At 39.1% G+C, this 12,626-nt stretch overlaps 1 pseudogene; it reads right to left on the bottom strand.

The window, feature by feature from the left end:
- Positions 1-8,384: 8,384 nt before the first annotated feature.
- LOC114515223 lies at positions 8,385-9,366 on the bottom strand (annotated as a pseudogene).
- Positions 9,367-12,626: the final 3,260 nt, after the last annotated feature.

The raw sequence follows: 12,626 nt of genomic DNA, 5'->3' as shown, positions 1-12,626 counted from the left end.
TCCTCTAGCTCACTGATCTGATCTTCTGCTTCATCAATCCTGATTTTCATTCCCTCTACTGTGTTTTTCAGTTCAGAAATTGTATTCTTCATATTCTCTTGGCTCTCGTTAATAGTTTCTATTTCCTTTTTCATGTTGATATAGTTTGTAGTGTTCATTGTAGTTTCCCTGTAGTTTCTGGTAGCTCATTTTGAGCTCATTGAGCTTCCTGATAATCAGTGCTTTGAACTCAGTATCTGATGGTTGAGTTGCCTCTATGTCATTTAGCATTCTTTCTGAGGCTTCCTTCTTTCCCTTCATTTGGGGATTGTTTCTTTGTCTTCCCATTGCTTGTGAGATTCTTTTTGTTAACCTCAGCTTAAATTGATCTGTTCTGGCTCTCTGGGTTTATGGTGTGAACTTCTGTGGTAGAATACCTGAGAGATTCAGTGGTGCAGTCTCCTTTGGGTATCCTGGTGTTCACAGCTTCCACCCACTCTTTTTTGTGAACAATTGGAGGGTAAGGCAAAATGGTTTAAGACAGGAAGAGAGTATTCTATGATATTTACAGTAGCAGCCAGTAGAGAAGAGATAGGAGATCCTTTGGCTATGTATAGTGTTAACTGTGATATTCCACCCAACTAGCTAGTTTTTAGAAAGGATGGAAAGAGGATAAGACTCTTGTTGGGGAGGGAAGGGTTGTGAGTTGGATCTAGAAAGCAGTGAGGTTTCTAGGAAGCCAGTGGAAGGCCAGATTCTGAGATAAGGTGAGAGTAAAGGATAGTAAATAGGTGTAATGTGTGAGAGAATAGAATTAACCACTACAGTAACAGATTTCAGTAAACTGTGAAATGGGCTAAGATCTGGGATGGGTGTTGTGTAGTATTTACAATTGTATAGAATAGCTGTTATGTACAGTAATATTAGAGCTACAATCATATTACAGAATCTATGAGATCTAGATAATAAGAATAGGAAGTATAGTACCTTGAGTAGTGTGCTAATGGAACACAAATGAAGTGAAGGACAGTAAATTAGCAAGACACTATGAATGAGATTAACAGGGGAAACCTGTCAAATGATACAATATAACCAGCCAAGCAAAGCAGACCATACAGAAAGAAGAGGAATACAAAAATACTATTAAAATAAAAGATGTAAGAATAATGAAAAAATAATAGTATAGATATGCAATAACTTTCAGATTCCCTGTAATAGCAAACTGAAATTTGTCTCGCTGTCTCAGCTGTTGGGATGCCCCCCTTTTGGGTCCAACTCTGGTCTTTTTACAGTTCCAGGGTTTTTGTCTCACTTGTGGGTATTTAAAAAGAAAAAAAAAGGAAAGAAAAAAAAGGAGAAAGAAGGAAGGAGAGATAAAATTGGAAAGAAAGGAAGAAGGAATAAAACTAGAAATAAGGAAAGAAAAGCAAAAGGAATTGAGTAATACAAAAATAGTAAAAGTTAAAAAATTAAAAAAACAAAATCAAACAAAACAAACACACACAAACAAACAAGCAAACAAACAAAAAACGTCTTGTTGGTTTCAAACTGGCCAAACAAGTTTTTTGGTCTTGCTGGCTGCAGCAGGCTGAGGGGCAATTAGTTTTGCTTTTCTCCCTGTTTGTTCAGCACTCAGTTAGCCTGGAGAGTACTCTCCCAGGGCTAGCTACACACTCTCCCCAGAGTCAGTCTGGCACCTTTCCACAGGGCCCTGGGTGTGGGACCTGGGTCCTCCAAAGCGCGCTTTCCCCGGGTTTACAGTTGTGGGCTCCGGGTCTTCCTCAAAGCACACTCTACCTGGGTTGGGAGCATGGGCACCCAGCCAGGTCATCCTTCACTGGCTGGGGTGTGCACTCTTCCCAGGGCTAGGCATGGGTGCTCATAGCCCCTGTGTGTTTGCCACTTAGTCCTTATTCCCCTTTCTCTGCGACTTCAAGCAACTAGGCCTCCCCTGGTGCTGCTCAATCCTTGTTTGGCCAGGGAGGGAGCGGTTGACCCAGCTCTCTCCCAAGAGCCCTGTGGGAGGGAGACTCAGTGAGCGCCGGGCCTGGGGCTGCAGCCTCTCTGGTCTCCGAGCTGATCCCTGGGCTCTTATTGTCCTGAAGCACTCTCCTTACTGTCTGGTTTTTCAATGTCTGCTACAATTTTTGATCTCCTATTTTCATATATGTTGTGGTACTGTTTGCTCTGTTCCTCCATAGATTGGCTAGGTTTTTCTCCTGTGTGTAGGGGACAGTGGAATCTGCTCCCTCCTACCACACCACCATCTTCCCTCCTTAGTGTGAAACGTTTCCTTGTATTAAAAAGTCCATTCTCCCTTGATGGGCATTTTGGTTATTTCCAGATTTTTCTAGAGAGAACAGTACCGGTATGAATATTCTTGTATGTATGTCCTGTTTTACAAGTGCCAACATTGCCTTTAGGTCTATATGCAAGAGTCAAGTTGCTGGATCATAAAGCATGTGGATGTTTCACTTTAAGAGGCAATACCAAACTTTTTCAAGTTGTTGCATCCAATTTATGCTCTACATTTTCCTCAACATTTGGTATTTCAGACTTTTAATTTTTTTTCATTTGAAGAAGTTAAAAATGGTATCACAATGTGATCTTGCCATGACTTTATCTAAACACTAATGGTGAGCAATCTGTATGTTTATTGGCCAGATCTGTTTCCTAATTAATATTTTCTGCTTATTTTTTCATTAGGTTATTTATGTGGTATTAATTTATTATTATCATTTATATATTATTAATCCAAATTTTTCATGGGTGTGTGTGTGTGTACTAAAATACCTTCTCTCAGTAACTTATCTTTTCACTTTTTTAAAGGTTATCTTTTATGAACAAAGTTATGAACATCAATTATTCAGACATAATATTTTATAATTCATGATTTTTGCATCTCCTTTAAAAAATAAGATTTTAACCCTAAGATTTATAAATATTCATCCTGTCTTCATATTAAGAGTTTTAAAGGGTTTTTTTTGTGTGTCATATTCAAGTTCTAAATCCATTTGGAATTGATTTTTCTAAATTATATGGGGTAGAAATACAATTTCAACTTTTCCCATGTGATAACCATTTTTTCAGCTCCATCTATTAAATAGTCACCTCTTTCCATACTGATGAGGCAATTCCACTTTCATCATGTAAAAAGGCTTCAAACATGCATGGGATTTTAGGCTCTTAATCTCCCCACCCTGTTAGTCAATATGTCTATCCCTGCACTGACACCCCATTGCCTGTATTATGGTTTCATAATAAATCCTGACATCTGATGTCTTTAACAGGTGTCTGGGCTATTCTTGCACCTTTTGTCCTCTATGTACATTTTAAAAACAGCTCTGTTGACTATAATTCACTTACCATCGAATCTGGACTTTAAAGTATACAACTAAATGGTTTTTAGTATATTCACAGGTATTTACAATCATCACCACTCTAAATTTTACATTTTCATCACCTCAAAAACATGCATACATTTGAGTTATTATCCCTTTACTGACTACCCACCTCAGCTCTAAACAGGTACTAATATACATTGTATCTCTATAGATTCTCTACTCTGGACTTTCATTTGAATGGTATCACATAATGTGTCAATTTTTATGATTAGCTTCTTTTACTTAGTATGTTTTCAAGGTTTATTCATGTTTATCCAAGTAACAGGTATTAGTACTTCATTCCTCTTTGTGGCTAAAAAATATTCCATTGCAGAAATCTCCCATATTTTGTTTATGTGTTCATTGGTTGATGAGCATTTGTGTTTTTTTCTATCTTTTGACTACTGTGCATAGTGCTGCTATAAACATGTGTATACAGGATTTTATATGGATATAAGTTTTCATGTCTCTTGTGCCTCCACCTAGGAGTGGACTTCTGGGCCACATGGTAAACTCTATGTGGAATCATTTGATGAACTGATTAACTCTTTGCCAAGTGGCTGCACCATTTTACATTCCTGCTAGCAGTGTATTCGAGTTCTGATTTCTCTACATCTTTTTCCCCCTAAGAGTTGTATAGTTTTAACTTTTACATTTAACTCAGTGTTAGAGTTAAATGTAAAAGTTAAATGTAAAATGTTAAAATTATATGTTTTATGTCTTTGACCCATTTTGAGATGGTTGTCATTTCTGGTGGGAGGTAATTATGAGTCCAACATCATTTTTTTGGCGGGTGGCTATCCAGATGCCCCCGCAGTGCCTATGAGCCTTACACAGGTGGGTTTATTTCCGGACTTCTGATTCTACCCCACTTATCAGTGTGTCTAGCTTTGTGCCAGTGCCACCCTATCTTGCTTACCCTTGCTTTGTAGCAAGTTTTGAAACTGGGATGCATGAATTATTCTCCCTTGTTCTTCTTTTTCAGGATTGTTTGACTAGTCTAGGTTACTTGCAATTCCATATCATTTCTAGAATCAGCTGTTCAACTCCTGCAAAGAATTCAGCCAGGATTCTTTATAGAGATTGTGTTGAATCTGTAGATCAGTTTTGGGGGTCAGTTTATCAACACAACAGTATTTTCTCTTCCAGTGAGGTGTTTTCTCATTTATTTAGGTCTTTGATTTCTTAAGTCAATGTTCTGTAGTTTTCAGAATACAAGATTCACACTTCTTTTGTTAAATTTATTTATTTATTTATTTTTAAATATATTTTATTGATTATGCTTTTACAGTTGTCCCATTTCCCCCCTTCTCTCCCCTCCACCCTGTACCCCCCTCCCACCCACATTCCCCCCTTTAGTACATGTCCATGTGTCATACTTATGAGTTCTTTAGTTTCTACATTTCCCATACTATTCTTGCCCTCCCCCTATCTATTTTCAACCTACATTCTATGCTACTTATTCTCTATACCTTTTCCCTCTCTCTCCTCCTCCCACCCCCTGCTGCTAACCCTCCATGTGCCCTCCATTTCTGTGGTTCTGTTCCTGTTCTAATTGTTTACTTAGTTTCTTTTGGTTTTGCTTTAGGTGTGGTTGTTGATATTTGTGAGTTTGCTGTCCTTTTACTATACATGTCTTTTCTTTATCTTCTTTTCTTAGATAAGTCCCTTTAGCATTTCATAAAATAAGGGCTTGGTGATGATGAACTCCTTTAACTTGACCTTATCTGAGAAGCACTTTATCTGCCCTTCCATTCTAAATGAAAGCTTTGCTGGATAGAGCAATCTGGGATGTAGGTCCTTGTCTTTCATGACTTGGAATATTTCTTTCCAGCCCCTTCTTGCCTGTAAGGTCTCTTTGGAGAAATCATCTGACAGTCTGATGGGAACTCCTTTGTAGGTTACTGTCCCCTTACCTCTTGCTGCTTCTAGGATTCTCTCCTTCATTTTTACCTTGGCTAATGTAATTATGATGTGCCTTGGTGTGTTTCTTCTTGGGTCCAACTTCTTTGGGGCTCTCTGAGCTTCTTGGATTTCTTGGAAGACTGTTCCCTTTGCCAGATTGGGGAAGTTCTCCTTTATTATTTGTTCAAATACGTGCTCAATCTGTTGCTTTTCCCCGTCCGATTCTGGTACCCCTATAATTCGGATATTGGAACGTTTAAAGGTGTCTTGGATGCTCTTAATCTTTTCCTCAATTTTTTGAATTCTTATTTCATCATGCTTTCCTGCTTGGTCGATTCTATCTTCCTTCTGGTCCACTGTATTGTTTTGAGACTCATATTCCTTCCTTTCACTATTGGCTCTCCTCCGCGTGTCTTCCTGCATCTGTTTTATGGTACTCTGCATTCTTTCATCTAAATTTCGTCCAAAATCCACCAGTTCCGTGAGCTTTCTGATCACCAGTGTTTTGAACTGCGCATCTGATAGATTGGCTAATTCTTGGTCGCTCAAAAGGATGAGTCCTGGGGGACTGATCTGCTCTGGTGAAAACATATTTTTTTTTTTCCCCTGTCTCTCCTTTTTTTTTTTTTTTTTCGGTCTGGTTGCTCTTGTTATGGTGGGGGGCGGAGCCTTAGGTGCTCACCGGGGCTGGGCACCCCGTCGCTAGATTGTGACGTTATACGTGGAGGCGGGGCGGGAGCGGGAGCGGGGCGGGAGAAAACAATGGCGGTAGTTCCGTTCCCCTGGACTCAGACCCTTGTCTGGGCTTCCGGGCTGCGAGTTCTGCCCTGGTCCACAATCGCTGCCCCTCTGGGTCTGCCAGCCGCAGCTTGCGTACTCAGGGATCACCGCTGCCTTCTTGCATGCCAGATGGCTTTTGCGCCGATTTCGCGTCAAACCTTCCCCCGACCTCCGCGTGCCGCTGGCCCGAGCCAGCCCCGCGCCCGCCGGCTCGTCTTCTCCTACCAGTCCGGATGAACGCGTCTACTTCAACTTCGTGGCTGCCCAGCTTCCATTCAGATAAATCCTCTGCCGGATCTGGGTGTTATTCTGATAGTAAATTATTGTTGTAAATTATTGGTTTTCTAATCTTGGTTGTACGAGGAGATACGGTGCGTCCACCTATTCCTCCATCTTGCCGGAAGTCACCAAATTTATTTTTAAGTATTTTTGATGCCATTCTGAACATAATTGCTTTCTTAATTTTTTATTTGGATTATCATTGCAAATGCATAAAAATATAACTGATTTTTTTTTGGTATAGATCTTGTATCCTACAACCTTGCTAAGTTCATTTTTAGTTCTAGTAGTTTTTAAGCAGATTTCTTTGGACTTTTTATTTACAAGATCATATCTTCTGCAAATAGACATAGGTTCACTTCTTCCTTTCCAATCTGGATGCCTTCTGTTTCTTTTTCTTGTCTAATTTCCCTAGCTAGAATCTCCAGTACAGAAAGAACCACCAGGGCCTGAGCATTCTCTGGACTCCATGCCCGATGCAGAGCCTCTGGCTCATGACTGGGTGCTAGGGGAGGGAGCCCACACTTCTTTTGCCACACTCCCCTGGTAATTGGCCTCAGTAACAGACAGCTGAGGTCAGGATGATAAATGCTGAAGTTCTACTCCTTTTTGGAAGAAAGCCCTCTAACTGGGAGCTGGAGGAAGAGGAGACCATGTGTTTTTGACTGCGGCAGTGTGAAGTGGAGTCTCTCCCTCACTGAGCTGGGAGGGGGTAGGGAGGGAGGAAGCAGGTCATGGTTCAAATAACACAGAGTCTCACTTATTTTATTGAATTTTTATGTTTTTTTTTTTCTTGAACAGATGTTTCTTCATTTGCTCTTTGCCTTTAGGACCACTTCCAAAGGTTTAAAAATTTTAAAAAAATATTTTTCAGCAGTTTCTTTGGGGACTAAGTGGAATCTTCACAATATCACATTTCAGAATAATCTTATCAAGTTCTTTGAAAATTCTGTCTTAAATTTTATTGGAATTGCAATGACTCCAGAGATCAGTAGTTTTTAAATTACTTTAGCATATGTCAGAATCACCTGCAAGGATGTTAAAAAGGAATTGCTGGGCCTCACCCCTGAATCTCTGATGCACTGTGTCCTGATGGGACCCAAGAACTTACATTTTTAATAAACACCAGGTGATGCTGTTGCTGCTGTTCCACAAACCATACTTAGAACCACTGTTATGGGCCAATGGAGAAGAACCATCATGTTTACAACATTATGTCCTCCCATCAGGAACATAGTATATCTTTTCATTTATTTAGGTCTTCTTTAATATCTCAATGCAATATTATATTTTTTCTATAGAGGTTTAGCACATTTTTGTAATATTACTAGGTACTTGACATTTTTATTCTTTTAATGTGGTCTTTTTATTCTATTTTTAGTTGTATGTACAAATTCATTGAATTTTTTATCTTTCATTTTTAAGTATATTTTCTTGATTATGCTGTTACAGTTTTCCCATTTTTTCCCCTTTATTCCCCCTCTGCTCTGCACCCCCCAACCTTCCAGCCTTCCCCCGCCTTAGTTCATGTCCGTGGGTTGTACATATATATTCTTGGACTTCCCTGTTCCTATACCATTCTTAACCTCTCCTCACCTATTTTATGCCTACTGATTATGGTTCTTATTCCCTGTACCTCCCCCACATTCTTCCCCTCTCTATCCCCACTGAAAGCCCTCCATGTGATATCCATTTTTTCTGAATTTTGATATTAATCTAAACTCCCCCCTCTTCCCCTCTAATAATTGGTCTATACTTTGGGTTTTTCTATTTAAGTGGCCATATAATTTGCAAATAATGGATGTTTTATTTCCTTCTTTTTTTATATTTTAGATATTTTTTACTTCTTCAAATTTGTTGTTTATCAGGAATGACTGAAATAAAAAATATAATAGAGTCCCACCATCACCATGAAAATGGCTTAAAGAGAAACCTGGTCAGATGATATTATTGCTTCCCATTTTCAACCAGTAAATAGTTGCCATTAATGACTAGACAGCCAACAACAGTCTGTCAAGAATGCTCAAGATGTGTTACATAATACAACATGCCTGGGAGGAGGACTATGAAATAATTTATGTGAACTCCTTGATTCCATCGTACAAGACAAGCACCAAAGCACCACCCATGCCTCTGAGAACACTGGACCATGCACCCTTGAAAAAGCTCTGCTTCCTTCATCACAAGCAATTTTCCTCCAGCAGTTGAGCATGCCTGTGTACATGGTATCAGTTCCTTTGCGCCCTGACTGCATCATCATGCAGTGACAGACAGTGTCAAACAGGTAAGAGGTCAACCCAGCCACTGCTGTGACGGACTGTGCGATCATCCAGCTGATGAAGATGTGAGTATTCTTGGGATCTGGGAGCACTCCCTGTGCAGTGTCACAGACATTGAAGAAGGCAGCAGGTAGATGATGATACCCTGCACAGACACATTAACGCCTTGGTACAGGCCCTTGATCCCATCAGACTTGTAGATCTTAATCAGGCAGTCATGGAAGCCTTTGAATTCCTTTTCAGCTCCAGCTTTGTCCACATCAGCTGCTACACGGGCATGGGCAAAATCAAGAGGATACACAAAACACAAAGAGGTGGCCCCAGCAGCGCCGCCTGATGCCAGAGTTCCTGCAAAGTAGCGCCAAATCTTGGTTCTCTTGTCCACACCACCCAGGAAGCTGCTTGTATTTATCTTTGAGGGCAAAGTTGAGAGCCTGGGTGGGGAAGTATCTGATGACATTGGCCAGGTTACCATGCCAGAAGGACAGGACTTCCTGCTTCTTGGGGATATGAACCACACAGTCTATAATACCCTTGTATTGCTTATCTGTGGTGATTTGCTTGCTGGCATGCTGCACCTGCAGCAGCAGCTTGACCCTCTCAGTGGGCACTATCGCTGTCTTGGAAATGGCCACGGCCACTCCACCAGCCAGGAAGTCTTTAGCAAAGGCCACAGAATCATCTGTCATGTTGAAATGAAAGAAGGAGCGGGAGAATGTAGGACCAGGTTAGTTACCGGCTGGGACTCTGGGGCTCTAGGTCTTTCTTTCTTCCTTCCTTTCCCTCCCTCCCTCCCTCCATCCCTTCCCTCTCTCTCTCTCTCTCTCTCCTTCTCTCTCTAGGTCCATATTCCTTCCTTCCTTCCTTCCTTCCTTCCTTCCTTCCTTCCTTCCTTCCTTCCTTCCTTCCTTCCTTCCTTCCTGTCTCAACTTTGTTTTTATTACCTCGCACTGGCTCTGATCTCCAATACTACAGTAAACAGGCATGTTTGTCTTAATCCTTAATTTTTTTAAAAAAATTCTCACTTGAAGTATGTTTTATTGATTTTAGAGAGGGAGAGAGAGAGAGAGAGAGAGAGAGAGAGAGAGACATCAATGTGAGAGAGAAGCATCCATCCATTGCCTCCCATATGTTCCCTAACTGGGAATCTAACCTGCAACATTTTGGTTTATGGGATGATGCTTCATCCAGCTGAGACACCCAGCCAGGGCAATATTTACTTTAATGAAACTATGATTAACATTTCCCCATTTAGATGATGTTTGCTGTGTTTTGTTTTGTTTTAGTAGATATTTTTTAACCAAGTGAGAAAATTACCTTTTATCTTAATACTGAGTTTCTTTTTTAATGAATGGGGTTGAAATTCATCAAATGATTTGTTTGCATCTATTATGATCAATATATGATATTTCTTATTTAATCTGTTAATGTGGTTAAGTTACACTTTATGAATTTTTCCATAAAGTATAATTCAACATTCAATATCCCTTAAACAATATTTTAAATTATTGGGATAAACACAGCTTAGTTATATTTAAAATTTTCATATCTATAATCCTGACTGATATGGACCTATAATTTTCTGTTCTTGTAAGACTTTTTAAAAAAATCAGGTTACATTTTCTTTCCAGAATGAGTCAGTGAGCTTTTTCTTGAAACCTTTTAGAAATTTGGATGTAAAACTATTTTGGCCTGATACTTTCTTCATGAGAAGGATTTTAATCACCTCATTAACTTCTTTATAGCATGACTCATATACTTAAAAATTGTTTTTGCATTAGTTTTCAGAAGTTAATTTTCCCATATCATCTAAGTTATTAAATATGTTGGCTTATAATTATTAATAGTATTCTTTTCTTTTCAATGTCTGATTAATTTCTCCTTTTCATTAATGATATTGTTTCCATCTTTTCTTTTTTTCCTTGATCAATCTTGCCAGGCAGCAGCACAGTCCCCTCTCTGCACCCTCCCTCACACAGAGTCATGAAGCAATGAAATGGGTTGCCCTGCCCTGGTGATTACCTAAATCTCCATTCTACACAATTTACAGGTGCCTTTTCTACAATAGGCCATGCTGCTAAGACAGGGAGTCAAAGCAGTTTTACCTAATACACAGAAACAAACACCAGGAGGCTGCCAAATGGAGGAGACAAAGAAATATGACCCAAATGAAAGAATAGAACAAAACTCAAGACAAAGAATTAAATAAAATGGAGATAATCAACTTATCAGATGCAGAATTCAAAACACTGGTTATCAGGATGCCCAAAGAACTCATTGGATACGGCAACATCATAAAAAAGACACAGGCAGAAATGAAGGTTGCATTAAATGAAATAAAGAAAAATCTACAGGGAACCAACAGTGGAGGGGATGAAGCTGAGAATCAAAGCAATGATTTGGAACATAAGGAAGAAAAAAGAATGAAAAAAAATGAGGATAGAATAAGGAGCCTCTGGGACATCCCCAAATGTACCAACATTGGAATCATAGGGTTACCAGAAGGAGAAGAGGAAGAAGAGGAAATTGAAAACTTATTTGAAAAAATAATGAAAAAGGAAACTTCCCTAATTTGGTGAAGGAAATAGACATACAAGTCCAGGAAGGACAGAGAGCCTCAAACAAGTTGAGCCCAAAGAGGACAACACTGAGGCACACCATAATTAAAATGCCAAAAGTTAAAGACAAAGAGAGAATCTTAAAAGCAGCAAGAGAAAAGCAGATAGTTACCTACAAAGGAGTTCTCATAAGACTGTCAGCTGATTTCCCAAAATAAACTTTGCAGGCAAGAAAAGACTGCCAAGAAGTATTCAAAGTGATGAAAAGTAAAGGGCCACAGCCTAGATTATTCTGTCCAGCAAAGCTATCATTTAGAATGGAAGGGTAGATAAACTGCTTCCCAGACAAGGTAAAGCTAAAGGAGTTCATCACCACCAACCCATTGTTATATGAAATATTAAAGGAACCTATATAAGAAAAAGAAGATCAAAACTGTGAACATTAAAATGGCAACAAATTCACAACTATCAACAACTGAACCTAAAACAAACTAAGCAAACAAGCAAAACAGGAACAGAATTATAGATATGGAGATCATTTGGAGGGTTATGAGCTGGGAGGGGGAAAGGGAAGAGTGGGGGAAAAGGTACAGGGATTAAGAAGTACAAATTGGTAGGTACAAAATAGACAGGGGGAGGTTAAGAATAGTATAGGAAATGGAGAAGCTAAAGAACTTATATGCATGACCCATGGACATGAACTAAGGGGGGGCAATTGCTGGAGGGAATTCGGTTACCAGGCTGAGAGGGCAAAGTGGGAAAAATTGTGACAACTGTAATAACATAATCAATAAAATATTGATTTAAAAATAAATATGTAAATAAAAGAAAGAAAAATGTGAAAAAATTTCATAGGTATTTTAACAAGAGACTATCAATGTAGGAAAAGAATTTTGATGTTATTGGTATTCAGAAATGGTAGTTTAATTAAAACCACAGTGAAATAACATTTTCATACTCAACAGGCTTGGCAATTTTAAAAAGATAGACAGAACCACATGTCAGTTAGGATGTGGAACTCAGAATGCTCATCCACCATTGTTGGGAGTGTAAATTAATATAAAGACTTTGGAAAAAGAATTTCTGTAACTTTGAGTATTATTATTTATACTTTTGAGTGTGATTATACCTTGTGATTCAGCAATCCTGCTCTACATATGCGTCCCAGAGAAGGTCTGTCATGAATGCCAGGGGAAATAGAGAAGAATGTCCATGTTGCTTATAATGATAAGATGCAGAGACATGCGGAGGTCCACCAACAGCAGAAAAGCTGTGTAATTATTCACCTATAGACATATATAGCTATAATTGCACATAATTTATTATATGCCTATGTTTAATAATGGAATATTATAAAGAATTGAAAATGAAAGAAATACCCCCACACATATCAAAATGGATGAACTTCAGAAGTGTAACACTAAGTGTGTGACTCAGGCCACAGGTAGCCGTGGAGGCTATGA

The sequence above is a fragment of the Phyllostomus discolor genome, chromosome 8 (assembly GCF_004126475.2).
Source record: "Phyllostomus discolor isolate MPI-MPIP mPhyDis1 chromosome 8, mPhyDis1.pri.v3, whole genome shotgun sequence".
Classification (NCBI taxonomy): domain Eukaryota; kingdom Metazoa; phylum Chordata; class Mammalia; order Chiroptera; family Phyllostomidae; genus Phyllostomus; species Phyllostomus discolor.
Note: the sequence above shows the minus strand (reverse complement) of the source record. Positions and strands in the feature narration are given on the sequence as shown.